This window comes from Peromyscus eremicus, chromosome 8a, assembly GCF_949786415.1.
Source record: "Peromyscus eremicus chromosome 8a, PerEre_H2_v1, whole genome shotgun sequence".
Lineage (NCBI taxonomy): Eukaryota > Metazoa > Chordata > Mammalia > Rodentia > Cricetidae > Peromyscus > Peromyscus eremicus.
Genome location: NC_081423.1, coordinates 21,945,397 through 21,963,055, shown reverse-complemented (window position 1 = coordinate 21,963,055; position 17,659 = coordinate 21,945,397). Strand labels below are relative to the sequence as shown.

General features: G+C 38.4%; 1 long non-coding RNA gene across 1 annotated transcript in view; it reads right to left on the bottom strand.

The window, feature by feature from the left end:
* Positions 1-380: 380 nt before the first annotated feature.
* Positions 381-17,659, bottom strand: part of LOC131915948 (uncharacterized) — a 39,714-nt gene continuing 22,435 nt past the window's right edge. Inside the window, exons 2-3 of the long non-coding RNA XR_009380475.1 lie at positions 13,361-13,544; positions 381-602 (exon numbers count right to left, since the gene is read on the bottom strand). This is a non-coding gene — a long non-coding RNA (uncharacterized LOC131915948). The remainder of the gene's footprint in view (positions 603-13,360; positions 13,545-17,659) is intronic.

Below are 17,659 nucleotides of genomic sequence, written 5' to 3'. Positions count from 1 at the left end.
CCCACTGAAACATTCAGTGTTCTGTCTAAATACCCCAGTACAAAATTAATTAGGCAGTTGATCACATAATAAAGCTATGATGGATGATCTAATGGAAACTAACATCTCAGAGTCAATAGCAAACTTGATTCTCTTATTAGATGCAGCTGATTTTTTGCTCTGCCATTTACGAGATTGTGTGCATAATAGAAGATGAAAAAAAAAGAGAGGGGGTTCTATTTTGAAAATGAGAACTCAGTTACAGTATTTATCTCTGTTGGAAACTATAATATGGAAGCAATGTAGAATTTGTAGATAGACGTATCTGCAAGTAATTCTCTAAGATACTCAGCTGAAAGGCACATCAAAGGATGGGGAAATAATGAGGCAGGCTCCAGCTGTTGGATTCCTACAGCTTTTGATTTGTGCACTACTAGGAACTCCAGGTTTTGATCCTGTGTTGATTATTTCTGTGGCAGTGAAGTTGATTTGTGCATTATTTAAAAACAGACAGTTGCAGCAAACAAGGAAGAGTTTGCAAACTGTGTCTTGCAGGACATTTTGTTTCTGTCTTGTCCTTTCCAGCGTTCCATATTAGGGGCTCAGTGGATATGCGTGGATACCTGTGGGGGGACAGAGATTAAGCATGGAATAAGTGTAGACTACAGCTAATCAAGAGTTTTACAAAGAAATAGGGGTGAAATTGCAACTGAAATATCTGTGGGATCCTGGGAGCAGAGGATATAAGAATGCTACACATTCCATGTTGACTTTCAATTTTGTGAAACTGAAGTAAGAGGGGGAAGACACATGCCCACTTTGAAACAAGTAATATTTGCTCAGCCTAGAAACCTCATAGTTAAGATTTAATAAAACCTTTTCAACCCTGAAAGCATTTTTTTCCTGACTCATGACTTCAGGAAGTTCCCTTTTAAAGGCAGCACATTGTCACTACATGTTTTCTTAAAGAATGCCTAATACCCTTATTACGAATCAAAAGTAACATTTGCAGATATTTTTCAACACCAATTTTTTTCTGAACAGCTTTTTGTATGTGTATGTGTTCTGGTGGTCAGAGCCATATAGGTAAAGCAGGAGTCTATGGCTTCTGAAACAGCTCAAGTTTTTGAAATAAACTTAAATAAAATGAAATAAAAATGCTTTTATTCACCATTCTCTTATAAGCCACTAGTTGTTCAAAGATCAGTCTTCTCACGTAGGATTTTGGTTGGTTGATTATAGGATTACATACATTGAGCTTTTTTTTGGAGTTACTGCTCACAAGAAAGAGAGTCCAGTTGGCAGACTGACTTGACATATATGTGAATGAACACGCGTGTGCCATGTCCCAGATGTGGAGGTCAGAAGGCAAATTGTTCACGCTGATTTTCTCCTTCCATCGTTTGGGTTCTGGGGAATTAACCTCATATTGTCAAGTTCAACGGCGAACACCTTTACCCACTGAGCCATCTCACTAGCCTCGTCTTGCCACTTGCAAGATACGCAGATGATACACGATCAAAATCAAATGGGCGCATGATCACTCACAAATGCAAAAGCAGTGGAAGCATCATTTTATACTGATTTTTTTACTTTATAATTTAATTTAATTTTACATATCAGCCACAGATTCCCCTGTCCTCCCTCCTCCCGCCCCCTCCTCCCACCCTCTCCCCAGCCCACCCCCCATTCCCATCTCCTCCAGGGCAAAGACTCCTGTAGCTAGAGTTTTCCTGCCTGGCCCACAGTCAGGACAAATCTCTCTCACCCGCCAGTCCCACAGCCGCTCAGACCCGACCAAGTAAACACAGAGACTTATATTGCTTACAAACTGTATGGCCGTGGCAGGCTTCTTGCTAACTGTTCTTACAGCTTAAATTAATTCATTTCTATAAATCTATACCTTGCCACATGGCTCGTGGCTTACCGGCATCTTCACATGCGGCTTGTCATGGTAGCGGCTGGCAGTGTCTCTCTGACTCAGCCTTCCACTTCCCAGCTTTATTCTCCTCCTTGTCCCGCCTACACTTCCTGCCTAGCCAATGGCCAATCAGTGTTTTATTTATTGACTAATTAGCAACACATTTGCCATACAGAACATCCCACAGCAGACTCCTCTGGGGATTCAGCTCAGCCTGGTAGTTTCAGTCGAGGCAGGTCCAGTCCCCTCCTCCCTTCACCCAGGCTGAGCAAAGTGTCCCCACATAGGCCCCAGGTTCCAAACAGCCAGCTCATGTACCAAGGACAGGTCCTGGTCCCACTACCTGGGGGCCTCCCAAACAGTTCAGGCTAATCAACTGTCTCACTTATCCAGAGGGCCTGATCCAGTTGGGGGCTCCTCAGCTATTGGCCTGCCCCTAGGTCCCATCCCTGGGCACCAGCCACTTTATACTAATTTTAAGAGAAATTATTTACAGTTACTTTTATGAAATACAACTGTTAGGCTTGTTGACTCAAAGATATCAATAATCAACACATGATTCTTAGAGTCTTTCGGAAGCCATCGTTTGATGCAGTATTGATTCAATATTCTCCTTAACAATAATCAATTCCTCTCACTTGTTACGCTTAAGTCATCAACACCTATTATTTTGATACTTTCTTCATAAAATACTATTTGAAAATGATAAGTGAGTTTTCCGTATTTGTGAAGTAGGATGTGAGTACATTAGAGGGCAAAGCTGATTTAGGCCTTTGTGAAAATACTAAAAACTAAAGACAGGTTCCTTTTATTATTTTTTTAAATCTTTATATGGTTTTGGACCTGGTAAAACAATACAGTCACATTTAAAAATTTTAACACATATCAAACAAATATTGAAATGTTTCAAGGAGACCAAAGAATAGCACAGGGGTTAACAAAATTAATTTGTCACAAGAAGCTACTGAAGTTTACAGCCAACTGTAGTAGAGTAGGGGAGTAGGTTGCTGGGACACCAAAGGAAACACCTGATGGCTTTATTAAAACTTTTGAGAGGGATGGAGAGAGGAAGGGAGAAAGGGAGGGAGAGAAAAAGAGAGAGACAGAGAGACAGAGACAGAAACATATAGCGAGACAGAGACAGACAGACAAACAGAGACACAGAAGGAGAGAGAGTGACAGAGAATCCTATATTGACTACAGTCAGGAAAGTGGTCACGGAAGCCATTGGAATCATGTGTCTGCTCTTCTCCACACTGGTCGCCTTTTCACTGCTTACAAAAAGGGAAGAGGTTTTATAGGTTGAACTCAGTAACGTCATTAGCTGGGCTTGCTTTGTCCTTGTATAAGTCAGCATTTCAGGGAGAGGCTGACAGTGAACATTCAGGAAGCAGGTTCTCTTCAGATAATACTAGTTTTTAACTCTCTGAAACATTGAGCCCATCTTAGTTAATAAGATGCCAAAGGTGTATAGACAATTTTAAATTTTTAGTTATAAAAGAAACAGGGATTTTAGTGTGGAAAATGTGAATGCAAAAAGATACTATATCAATATTTTAAAAGAAAATGTTATTTTGGTATATTTTCCAGTGATCGACCTGCCTCTCTTCTCCCTTTCTTTCCCTTTCCCCCATCTCTCTTCTCTTCCCTTCCTCTCTCCTCCCATCTCTATACCCTCCTTTTCCCCATCTTTCTTTCCCTTTTCTCCTGAAGTGTTTGTTATGTGTCTGTGTGTGTGTGTGTGTGTGTGTGTGTGTGTGTGTGCATGTGAGACACACATCTTTGTGAATTTGCAAACACCTGAAGGAAGCATTAGTCAAGATCAGCTAGAATAAGGGATTATGCTACAGTTCCAAATTCTCAAAATTTGGTATCTTAGTAGAATAGAGATTTGTTCCCAGCTCCTACAGATGCTTAAGGCAGATTGATAGGGACTGGTTCCTGTAGTCACTCAAAACTCCCACTCACTGGGGGTCCCATAGACCTCAACAGAAAGTATGTGAAACCATGACCTTCAAATTACTTGTTTCAAAGAGAGTTGAAAGGAAGCTTTAAGAAGTTTGATAAGAAAAAAATAAATGTGTAGCTACGAGTCTTACCAATGCCTAGAAGAGAAAAAGTATTTGAAGTTATATATGTTTGTGTCAGCCCCTCCAGTATTTTCATTTGTGAGCAAAATTTAGATCTATGCATTACTGCTGAGTTTTATTTGAACTAATGAGTTATGAATATGTGTTTCAACTGTTTGCCTAATGTTCCATTGTGTAAATATTCAATTCTTTGCATAATCTGCTCCTTATTTTTGGATATAAAAAAAATCCAGAAGATAATTTAGGTTAAATGCAGCAATAAAGAAGTGTCTTGGAGCGTGGCCTTTCTGTCAGAAACAGAAATATTTGAATCTTCAGCTCCATTCCTTACTAACTAAATAACCATGGGAATTATTTAAACACCTCTCCCCTAGATCCAATTGCCTTTGAAAAAGAGACCCAAATATACCTTCTTAAGTGCTTGGCAAGAAACAAAATAACAGAAGGTATTGAGCAACTTGTTTTTAAGAGTACAAGTCCAGCATAAGCAACAACACCAAGAGTGCCAGCTGTACATGCAGAGGCTTGTTCTGGCATTGTTTTCTGATATCATTCTCAGTCCAAAAGTACCTGTTAATGCAATGGGATCTGAGCAATATTCTCCTAGCAAACCATTGTAAAGCTTACATGAAATTTACTACAGTACAGTCTTGAAAAAGACGAACACTTGCATTGCAGATAGAGCCCAAGAAGGACTTAGCATCTATCTTTTCATGAACCCTGAGTATTCTCAAAGTATGGAAAAGTATTGTGATCATGCACTGTGGGCACACTGTGCTGTTTGACCACAGCTAGTCACTGTGGAAGAACAGATGAGGCCAGTTAGTGCTTTAAAAACCAATGAACAAACAGGCATCTAAAAGCCACGTCTGTAAAGATGTCTATTTTGGAGTATTTATTACAGCAAAGACATGGATACAACATAAATAATCATTATTGATGGTAGATGGATTAAATCATGGAATATAGAGCCAACCAGAGTATGATGACTCTCCTTAGAAAGAAAAGGATGACTTGAACCTGATTCTAGAATGATATCTAGGGGCATGTTATTTCCTATGTTTCGTGTCTTGAATTCCTCAATTTTTCTTTATTGTTTTCTTTTGTATTAAATGAATATGGTCTAGGGTGGCATTTGGGTGGGAGCTCCACCTCAGCCCCTGGCACCCTGGCATCCCTATACCCAAAGATTCTGGAATATTCCTACCTCAACTCCCCTCCCTCATCTCTTTCCCCAAACCCACCCCTTCAACCCCCCCCCCCACCAGGTCCTCCACCAGAGAGGCTCAAGACCATTCTCACAGAGTATATGAGCTGAATCCCAGAAAACAGACATGTAGTTCTTCTGGTCTCTCATCCCTGTCTCCTCTCTGAGGGACTAGGAAACTCAGGAAAGCTGAGTCACCTGAGAACGCTTTACCCACTAAACCTGGGCTTTTCCAATTCGGCTGATTTGGTTTAATTTGGATTGCTGCATTGGCAGAGAGGCCTTCAGGGTGCAAAGACTTATCAAGTGGTCCTGGCCTATCTTCACCAACTTTGGCAGGACATCCTTGCTTGTTTAGCCATCCTAATATGTGTGTATTAACTTCACCATAAAGTTAAAATTTGTATTTCCCTAGCAGTTTTATTGACAATATTCATATGTGCATACAAGTCTTTCATTTATCTTGACTGTTATTCTTAAGATCTATTTTTATCTTTCTTTTTATTTATTCTTTGTCTTTCACATTATGCATCTCAATCCCATTCATTTCTCCACCCCTTCATATTCGCCCTCTGCCCTTGCAACGCCCCCTCCAAATAAAAGAAAATGAAATTGAAGAGAACAAAAGGAAAACAAAAAGAAATATCAGTCTCATCATGGAAGCTATAATGTGACACAGTGAGTCCCACAGTATTCTCTTTGATCCATATATCTTTACTTGCAAGTGTTCATTGTGAAGAGTCATTGGTCTGGTTCAAGGCATCTGGTTTTTGCTACACTATTGATGCGTGACCCCCACTGCTACTTCCTTTGGATATTTTGTTGTTGCCCTGTGTCATGAAGATCCTGCAGCTTTGGGTCTGCAGGACTGGCCCCTTCACATGCTCCAACAGATCATAGATGGGGTGGATATTGAGGTGGGTCAACTAATAACCTTGGTTCTGGGCCTGTGTGGTTGCAGAGTTGGTCAGTCTGCCAGCTATACCTGTCACCACCAGGGTGAGTTCTCCAGCATTGCCCTGGCTAGGTCACCCCTTGCAGCAATGAGAGAGGGGTAAGGCCAGTTCTCCTGCTTTCATGCCCACAGGGTTGGCTCTCCCACACCTGCACCATCAAGGTCAGCTCTCTTGTGGTTCCCAGTCAAGGAGTAGGACCTGCTTTCTTGAGTTTTACAGATGATAAGGGGGAGGGTCAGCTCTCTTGTCTGTTGCAGTAGGAGTAAGGAGGGTTAAGATCTATTTGTATCAGTGATGTGTTGGCTATTTGTTTTTTCTTACTGAGTTTTAAAAATTCTTCGTATTCATTTATCAAACATACAGTTTACAAACGTATTTTTCTCAGAACTAAATTTGTTTTTTCATTCCTCTAACAGTGTCTTTGAAGAGATTTTTGTTTGTTTGTTTTTGAATTATAATTTATTTATATATAAGTTTATAAATCACATGTTTGCTATCATATTCAAATATTATATGCCTGAGGACACAAATTTTTTTTCCGTATGTGTTTTGGTATGATTTCCTACTTTAAATTTTGTGTTTATGCCTATGATACTTTTGCAGTAAGTTTTTATTTACAGACTGTAGCTTCCCTCAAAAGCTGATATTTGGCCTGTAGGTTGTAAAAAGGACTGTGATTTATTGAATCATTTAATTCTTTCATTACTAAATTATCTTGGACTTTTACTAACAAGTGATTATCCATGCATATGGATATATTTCTAAAGACTATTTTATGTTAACTGCATCTTGTCTTAGATCTTTGGCTTTGGAATAAGTCTTGCAATTGTGGATGCAAAAATCTTAAAACTGGAGATAGGTAACTTCATTTCCCACCATTTATACAGTTGATTTGCGTTATAATGGACCCCTTTCCCTTCTATAAAAATTGTGGAATGAGTTTGGGTATTTCTGTAAGAATAGCCTGATGGATGATACATTGCCTGACATGGTGTTGAGTCTAGAGACCAGTGTGGGAAGAACTGAGCAGCAGTGTTGATGTCTAGCATCCTTTTTGGCTTCCTCACCTTAGACAAAAGCACTTGGTATTTTACTGCCATCGTATTAACTGAGAGTTTTCTTACATATATTTCTCAAATTGAGATCACCTTTTGCTTTGCATTATTATGAAGAATGGTTACTGTATTTTGTCAAATATTTTGGCATATTTTAAGATGCTTGTGGGTTCATTCTCTTTAGACTGTTAATAATCAGAGTAACGTCAATGTATAACATTAAAGCAAACTTTTATTCCCTCTATAAATCTTATGTGCCCATGATATAACAAGATTTTTTATTTGATTTTCTAAAATTTAATTTAGAAATTGCTAACCTGTGACCAGTACTGCACTGATAAGCTTTCTGTAGCATTGACATAAAAATAAAAATGATGATTGCTATAAAACTTAGTTGGGGGACTCTTTCACTTCATAATTTTCCAAGTAAACTTGCAAAATTTGTTATTACTTTTTCCTTATGTATTTTGTGTACCTAATCAGTGATGTTAGCTAAGGCTGTAGAAAACTATATTAACACCTTGGACTGTAAATTTTAGTTGGTGAATTTTTTCTTGATGTTCTGTTATTTGTTTCATGTGTTTTCAAGTTCCACTTTTTAGCAATATAAAAATTTTTAATGATGTCTGGACAAATTGACACTTTCCTTTTATTAAAATGTTTTTTATCATCATCATGATCATCATCATTATCATCATTATTTTGTAGCTTGAGTTTTTCTGCCTGGCCCACAGTCAGGACAAGTCTCTCTCACCTGCCAGTCCCACAGCCACTCAGACCCGACCAAGTAAACACAGAGACTTATATTGGTTACAAACTGTATGGCCATGGCAGGCTTCTTGATAACTGTTTTTACAGCTTAAATTAATCCATTGCCATTAATCTATACCTTGCCACATGGCTCGTGGCTTACCGGCATCTTCACATGCTGTTTGTCATCATGGTGGCTGGCAGTGTCTCTCTGACTCAGCCTTCCACTTCCCAGCTTTATTCTCCTCCTTGTCCTGCCCATACTTCCTGCCTAGCCAATGGCCAATCAGTGTTTTATTTACTAACCAATCAGAGCAACACATTTGCCATACAGAACATCCCACAGCATTATTTGCTCTGTAGTGAAATTTGCTATTGAAAGGCCATTTTAGGTTGTGTGTGTTAAATTATTTTTAGCATTATATAGTTTTACTGTAATTTACTACTAGGTTTGCGGCTTTCGTATATGAATCATAATCATTGAACATCTTTGCTCTCTGCAGCACATGGTTAGTCTATTTATTGGGCTTAATTCTACCGTACATTACCTTCCTTCCCCAGGGGATATATTAGACACATGTTAATGTGATCATTGGGATGCTAGGATCTAAAGATGTCATCAATCTATTCACTTTTTATGTGTTCTACTTAGTCTTTCCTTTGATATATTTTTCTCATCCCTGCCACTAGACTTTTTTTTGAATCCCATTTAAAAATGCATTCTTTGTTTCTCTATTAGCTAAACCTGTAGAGTTATCTTAGTTGTTGCTTTAAGATATATATTCCCATTTTATATGAACTTCTCACATTATGCTAGTTCTGAAGGTGTCTTCAGTTCCTTTTGCTCCTGACAGGTATTTTCAGTGACTGTAAATTCTATGCAGTTATTTATTTGTTTGCTTATCTTTGGGCAGTGTCTTAGAACATCACCTCCTACCCTGTGATTTGGGATACATTTTGCCAGAAACCTGATAACATTCCTTTCTTTGTTTCTTTGTAGGTAAGAGTATCTTTTAAGTTTATTTTCCTTACTGTTTTTGATCAATTTGATTATGATGTGTAATTATAATTATGATATGTCTCTCTTATAGCCCAAGGGTTCATCTTGCTTCTTAAAGCTGAACATAGACAGTTTTCAACAAATTTGGAAACTTTGGAGTCATTTTGTTTCAAATGTATTTTTCTCTCTCATCTCTTTTCTCACACATTTGACCACTTGCACTAGACTGAGAGTTCGTACACATTTTTACTCTTGTTTCATGATTTCTTTTTTGCTATGACTTCAAGCTCTGAACTTCTTGGTAATGCCCACTATCATTAAATGCCGTCACATTGTGTTGTTGCTATTGCTTGATGCAGTCGCACCTCCAAGATTTTAAATCGTTCATTCTTCGTACTTCTATGTCTCCACTTAACTCTTGAACATAATGTGGAGCAAAAAGTAATAATGGAGCTAATATTTTTCTAAGCAAAGTCTAATATCCAAATCAGTTAAAATAATTCAATTCCTATTTGAGGAGCACATTTTAAAGCTTCTTGTTATGTTGATTGCTTGTTTTACTTTTCCTAATGAGTTTTGCTCGGGTGAAAGACTTTGTGCCCTCTACCTTGCTAAGTTGGACTGTTTGTTTGTTCTGATGCATATTATGAGAGGTGTTGTAGTACACATGCACATTTCTTGGTATTTTAATCCTTAACAGTTTAGGTGCTAATATTCACAGGGATGCAAGAACAGTACTCTATCTGGTGCCGATTATTAGAGACTAGCATAATGAGCCCCTGCTGTTTGCTATGGACAGTGTCTGTGCATCTTGGAAGGAGTATTCCTTGTAGTCCCATTGCAGGTGTTTCTCTGCTCAGCCCCGATAGCTGGCTCATATACACTCATGGATCAGTAACCACTAGTACTTACTAGAACTCTCAGCAGGTCACTGGAGTTGTGTGCATGACTCTTTTTCCTCTGACACATTGTCCCTCCAGATCTTGTTAGCCACCTTGACTCTCTCAAGACTTTTACTGTCTCTTTACTTAGGAAGGGCTCTCTGCTGTGCCTGAGTTTCCCCTACTCTCATGCTGCTCTATGGGATACATTTGTTTTGTTTTTGTGGTTTCATGAGGGTCTCACTTGTAGCATAGTATTTATGAAACAGATTCATTTGTTTCTTTTCTTTGTCTTTTAAAAATGTCTTGCTGTGTGCCAGGATTGACCTTGAATTCAAAATCCTCCTGTCTTACACTTAAGGATGTTGGAATTACAGGTACATACTAAAACACATAGGAAAATATTGTTATGAATCATTCTCATATTGATGAGATGGAGCTGGGTCAATTTTTTCATACTAATGAGAGGGAGAAAAAGTACAGCCTTGTACATGTCTCTGGGCATGTGTAAAATACTTCTTTGATATAGACAGATATAAGTAGAAGACACAGGCTGGGCATTATGAAAATTTAAAATTTTTGAGAGGTGATGCCAGGGCCCATTGAATATCCTTTAAAACTATAAAATATAGAAAATAAGAAAGTCTGTTTTGAGCTTTTGTCTATAAAAATTTGATTAAGCAGACAAGGGAAACATTTTAAAATACTAGTCTAATTTTATTTTAATAGTTAGGATAATAAAGCCAAGCATTTTCAAAGGACAGCAATTTATATTCCATTTTCTGCCAATCATTGTTGATATCCATTTATCCATTTTTATAAAGATGTCTATCTTATTTGCATGTATGTGGGGGTAGTTTTAGGTATAAATTTTATAATCAGCAAAATATCCAGTTTGAAGGCAAAAGTACCTTAGGTTTTATGTATATATAAAATAGCCTCTTTCCAATATCTTGACTTTTCCCCAAACCACTGGGCTGTCCCTATTGTGCTGGACAATTTCTGTCAAGCTGAGCCAAACTCAAGTCAGCTGGGAACAGGAACTTTCAGTTGAGAAACTGTCTCCATCAGATCTGCCTGTGGGCAAATCTGTATGGCATTTTCTTAATTGATTATTGATATGGTCATATCATATGATCATATGATGTGATATGATTGATACTCAGCCCACTGTTGGAAGTGCTACCTCTGTGCTGGTGGTCCTAAGTTGTATAAGGTAACAGGCTGAATAATCCATGGGGAGCAAGGCAGGACTTCCTACTCCACATGACCTCTGCTTTAGTTCCTACCCTGACTTCTCTCTGTGATGGAGTGACTTGATAGGTATTAGTTGAAATGAACCCGATTGCTCCCCAAGTTGCTTTTGCTTGTGGTATTTCGTCACTAAGACATCTATCCACTGGAAGAAAATGTCCCACACCCCTGACCCCATACCCAGTTCTAGGAAGAAGTGCACTCTAGGTCCCTTGATGTTTTCTGGAGCTTGCATTTATCCTTTGGGTTAGACTTTGACATGGAGCTGATTCTAGGGAGTTCTGGATATGCATTTGGATGGAAATTAGATACATTTGATGGCTAACCAGATACCCTTGATAGGATTCAGTTGCTATTTTATGGATTCTTAGTGATAATTTGAAATGTGATGAGTATGGAAAGCTCTAGACAATCTAATTATAAGTGGCAGAAGTATGGCTACAAAGAAGTACACACAATTTCGATAGGATTACATAAATTTGTTGTTCAAATATGAAATATGTCCATTCATCAAGGAGGAAATGCAAATTTTTTTTAGCTATAACCACCACATATATAACAGTAAGCTCAGCAGTTGAAAACTTTACATGTGACATTTATAAGAGAAAACTTTCATTTATTCCTGTATTTTCCTGCTTTTTGTCATGTTCTTATGTGTTTGAGCATGTGACACCTGCCATGCGTGGGAATGGACATCAGATGGCAACTTGGAGAAGTCAGTTCTCTTTCATCTTAGGAATTCCAGAATCAAACTAAGTTTGTTAGGCAGTTTCTGTGGCAAGCGTCCTTACCTACTGAACCATCTCACTGTCCCCTCAGTCTGTATTCTGACCAGGCACCCTGATAACATTTGTAGATTTAAATACCCAGTGGGCATATAATTCAACTATAGGTAATACATATGGTTTTGTACAGCTATGCTTTCTTCTCTGGTCCACCTGCTTCTCCTTGACCCTTTGTTGGTTGAGGTTAGGGCTGCTTCAGGATTATCTTTGTTCTACACTGTAGTACAGTGTAACTTACAGAATAAGCTCTCAATAAATGAGATTAAAATAACAAATTAGATCAGTCTCATGCCCCTCTATCAAAATTTTCCAAAGCCGTGGCCAAATATTTTCTGACTTGGAGACTGCATTTTTCTACACGTAACAAAAATTTATCAATGCTTTTACTTGTTAATTGATGATGTAACTGAAGTTAATAATATTTTTCTCATCGAGTCAGAAATAGGAACTTGTATTAGTCAAGTTTTGATGTATAATCATAGTTTCTCTACTTGGTTGTTGGAGGGCAAGGAATTGGCTACAATGGATGTGTAAGTGTTGAAGTATACATGCTGTTCCCTATCTCTCTTCTTCCTTGTGCCAGCATCTTAGGAAAAGCTTTTCTTTAAAAAGGAGAGAAATACATATATTTATTTATATCTGTGAGTGTTTTGGATACTTTCAGAAGACAGACAAGGCACTAGATCCACTGGAATTACATTGGCATTACAGATGGTTATAAACCACATTGTGGGGATGAGAACCAAACCCTAGTCCTAGGCAACAGCAAGATGTGTTCTTAACAACTGAGCCACCTCTCCAGCCTTGAAATAAGCTCCCTTTAAGAAGGCATCAACAGCTGTGGAGCCTCTATGGGACTGAACTAGGCCCTCTGCATAAGCAAGACAGTTGTATAGCTTGATCTGTCTAAGGGACTCCCTAGCAGTAGGCTCAGGACCCATCCCTGGTGCATGAGCTGTGTTTTTGGAGACCACTACCTATGGTGGGACACCTTGCACAGCCTTGATGCGGGGAGAGGGACTTGGACCTGCCGCTACTGAATGTACCAGGCTTTGCAGACTCCCCATGGGAGAGCCTACCTTGTTGGAGGAGGAAATGGGAGGGGGTTAGTTGGAGGGGGAAGGCAGGGGCTGAGAGGAGGGAGGAGAGGGGGAATCTCTGATTGGTATGTAAAACAAATTTAAAAAGTCCTTAGTTAAAAAAAAAAAAAAGAAGGCATCAAAGACATATTAGGGAATGGTAAAACATGCAAGGCTCACATATGTGTATTGGTTAGAGTAAGTTACTTGACTCTATCCAGCATTAAGGAGCATTGGTGAGCCTTGACTCTGCAGTAGGAAGAAGTGTCTATTTGTGGGCAAGTTGCAGATTTGGGCAGTTTCAAAGGAGTTAATCTGGCCTACTATATTTGTACTGACCAAGCAAGTAAGAAAGATGCAAACTTTAAGAACACCAGCAGCAAAATTTTGATTAAATCCTTACAGTGATGGAGTAGACATTTGAAGCGAAATCCAAGCCAATTTCTCCTTAATCACAGGCTTCTTTCCACTCTTCCAACAAATGGTGTATAATGAGTATTACAGTCATTTCTGCAGTAATCAGCCGTGGTATCCCAAACAGAGGATTATAACTTCAGCTGGAAATTGAGCAGCAGGACAGTTGAAGGCTTAAAAACAACAACAAAAGATCTCATTTAGTCTCAAGTGATACTTTGCAATAAAGAAAGAGGGTAGGGGCAAGGAAATTAAGAAATTAGCAACCTGAGTATAATTGTGTCCCAACAGAAGACTGGACTTGTCATTAGAGGAAGCAGCAGAGGGAATCTGAATATCAGAAAATGACACAGGAGGTAAATGTGACTGTGCCTGACCAGTAAACAGTGAGCGGCGCACAGAACAAAATGAGAAGGCGCTAAACCCGGGGAACTGAAACAGACAAAATAAAGACTCCCTGTTTTTTTCCCACAGTAGGAGAGCTGTCTGTGCTTTGCATGTATTTCTTTAAGCTTCATATGCCTGTGGCATGAGTGATGTCAAACAAGAAGGGGATAATTACTCTAACATTTTAGTTGGTGGAGAAGTATAATAGGCCTTTCATAGCCAGCTTCAGCACCCCTCTGGAGTCACACAGTTGGTGATGCACAGTCCTGCTCCACACTGTCTAGGATCTCCTGATGACAGTGTTGATTGCTAAGCTTAAATTTGGACCAAACAGCCAAGCTGAGATGTCAGTTCATACACAAACACAACGCTGCATATTCTACTTAATGGTAAAAATAATAAGGAAAATGCCTCATGAAATAGTAATCCTCATTCAATTGCTGACCATTTTCCCTGTAACATTTCTGGTTTTCAGGCAATTTTCTTTATTTTCCTTCACGTGAAATGACAGAGGTTTGCAGTTTCTCACCCCTTTTGTTCAAATTGTATGCCATTTTCTAGAGGCCCAGGAATTCACTCTGTGCATGTGTATGTTTGTATATGTGTTTATGTCAGGACAAATGAGGAAAAATATGGATATTGCCTAGACAAAATATTTTTATACTAACTTTAATGGAAGAACCATTAAAGGTTCATTTAAAAAATCATACATATGATTTTTAAAAAAATGTTTAAAAAGGGACACTACTTCTCTAGGCAAACTAGAGAATACATTACTTAGATAATAATCATCCACAGGCAAAGTTTCAAAAAGCAATTAATATGTCTAGAATCACAATTGGAAATCTTCTTATTTTCTAGACCAAGGGTATGTAGTTTACACTATTGATTCTATAGTGAAAGGCCAGATGCATATGTCGCTGCTATGAGGCAGAGAATCCTAGAGAAAAAATAAACTATGAAGTTTTTCTGGAAAAAAAAATCTTGTGATTATACAAAGCCGTGGAGGTATAATTTGGGAAGGTTACACACATTCTCTGAGTTGACTTTTCAAAAAATCCTCATGTAGTCATAATTTACACATTTCCGTTCTTAGTTTCTCTTTGCATGCACAATGCATGGAACTTTCAATCTGTGGGTTTGTTAACTAGATCTTACAGGCTGACCAATGAATTACTAAACTCAGTTACAGATTACTAAACCCTGACTAAGTTGTTCACATACTAATAAGGCAAACAGTTTGGGCATGGAGCAATGATGTGTAACTATTCCTCTCCCCCTTGTACTTTAGCCATCATTTATATTTATTGTTCATGCAAATCTGTTCTTACTTAGGGAACATTTTTGCTGCCCAGGAACTCTGATGAATGCTGGAGAAGAGAAGGGGAGAGAGATAAACTCAGATAGTAGAAGATAATCCTGAGAAAAACTATAAAATGATAAGCAGAATATTAAAGAAAAGAGGGGACCAACTTCTGTGGAAACAGAGAATAGATAGTTTGCCCTACAATATAGAAGATAACTGAAACTGAAAGGTTCTTTGTAGCAGGTTTCACTTTGATAGGTTGACAGATTTCTGCAGAATGCATACAGTCTTTGAGTTATAATGTGATGACGACGCAATAAGATCATTATTAATTGAAAAATATATGTTGGTAATGCACAGAGTTTGTCACACTACTGATTGTAATAGCTCAAAAGCACGTGTCTTGTAGAATATGTGTTGTTTACTGTGGTCTTTACATGCCTGGGTTCATTGCTACAGCCCAGTGTTATGTGAATGTTACATATTCTGTTATATCTACAGTCTGGAAGATAACTACAAATTTAAAATATGAAGTACAGTTTCTACCGAATCTATATCCCCTTCAAATCACCCAAAACCCAAAAGTTTGCAAGCCAAGCTAATGTAAGCCTAGCATGGTTTGTACAGATAAACAGGAAGGTGTTCGAGGACTAAACAGCCTTATAAATGAACCAGGAGCCTCCAGCCTCTTGCCAATTAATGGATGACCTGAAGCCCTGACTCCACGTAAAACACAGCTCCAGGGAGTTATTGAAAATGGTCTCCCCTTTGCCCTAAGTCACGTTACCTAAAAAATAAATAGCATAATGTAGAACAGAAGCTAAACTAGAGTTACCTTTTAATTGTTTCTCACGTTGATAAAGAGGAATATTTTTAATACAGTCATGTTTGTTTTGCTTCACATTTGTTTGTAAAAATGGAAAATTCTTATAATTTAACATGAGAGTGACAGTCTGAAGAATTTGACAATTTAAATTGGACAATTTTGCTTCGGGCTGGATCTCTTGTTGAGTAATTTCAGGAGAAGGTGGGAAAGACTCACTTCCTTTTTGCTATTAAGTAGAACTTTCACACTGATTTTGTATTGCATAAATATGATACAGTTTGTTATTTCAATATATGAATCCAGAGAGTATTGATCAAATCAGGCCAGTCAATATTTCTGTTTCCACATAGTTGCTTAACATTTGGTGCTCAGATGCCTTTCTTAGATACTTGTACTTTTTGAGGATATGTGTCAAAGTGATTCCTAAGAAATCCTCCAGGGCAGCAAGACTTCTTTGTTACTATGAGGAATTCTCTGTAAACACTTTTTTTCCCCAAAGTTGGTGTACATTTCCATTAAAACTACACACACACACACACACACACACACACACACACACACACACACATTCACACACATGTTCATGCACACCGTACATGTATGTCATCTTGATTGATGCCCAATGAAAAATCACAGTCATCTGACTTTCTATCATTCATCATCGCCTTCTCCAGACCATGGAGAGATTATAATGAAGTTTATTTTACAAAGGCAAGAAAGGAGTCACTGTAGATTACTTTTAGGCTGTTTTTATCAGTTACCATTGTCTTCCAGATGAGACAAATGCTATCTCTTTACCTATGGTTGGAATAGGTACCCCTTCCTCTTTTAATTATACATTCCTATACTTCATAGTTCCTATTTGTCCAATTCACTGGGCCTTTTCTGTGAATCTGATACGAAAGCTTTAGCCAGTCCAGACCTTGAGAGATTTCTTTTTAACCAGACACTCATTGCTGGCCTTATGTGGTCAGCTGTGTTTCTTTGACCCTTAGGGCCCAGCAGGAATATAGAATAGCTCTGCAAATTAAAATTTATTCCATTTTCAGGAAACTTAATTGGATTTCTTAATTGGCAGCAGTTTGTGCTATTCCACTAAATACCACCTGTATGACCTTCACCAAGGTCATCATGGCAGGAGTCAATCAGAATTCTTCCACCTCCCCCACTGCCACCTAATCAAGCCCTTTTGACCACAACCTATCACAGCAGTTAGGTTTACCTAGACTATATTCTTCCCCTTATGCATGTCTCAAAACCATAGCAAATGGTTATACTCTGACAGTTTTCCCACCCGAAATAGCCCATCAGCCTGCCACTCTTTATAAGTCTTTCTAATTTTTTCAAACCCACACTTTTCATAAACAGCAATGTTAGTTCATGTTTAGCCATTAAACTATAATAGTTGTTGCTGTAATAAAATACCTGACCAAATAACCGAAAGACTAAGGGACTTATTTCGCCTCACTGTTTGAGGGTACTATCCATCCTGGTGGAGAAGTTATGCCAACAGGTTCTTGCAGCAGCTTGTTACATTGTATCTGCTGTCAGGAAACAGAGGCAGATGAGTGACAAGGCTGGACCTACTTTTTCCTTTTATTCAGTCCAGGATCCCAGCTCATAGTATAACTGCACACATTTAGGATGGGTCATCCAACTTCAACAAATTCACTTATAAACATACATACAATTGTTTTTTACTAGGTGATTCTAATCCCCATCAAACTGACAAGATTAATCATCACAGTTCCATCTCTTGTTGAGCTGAC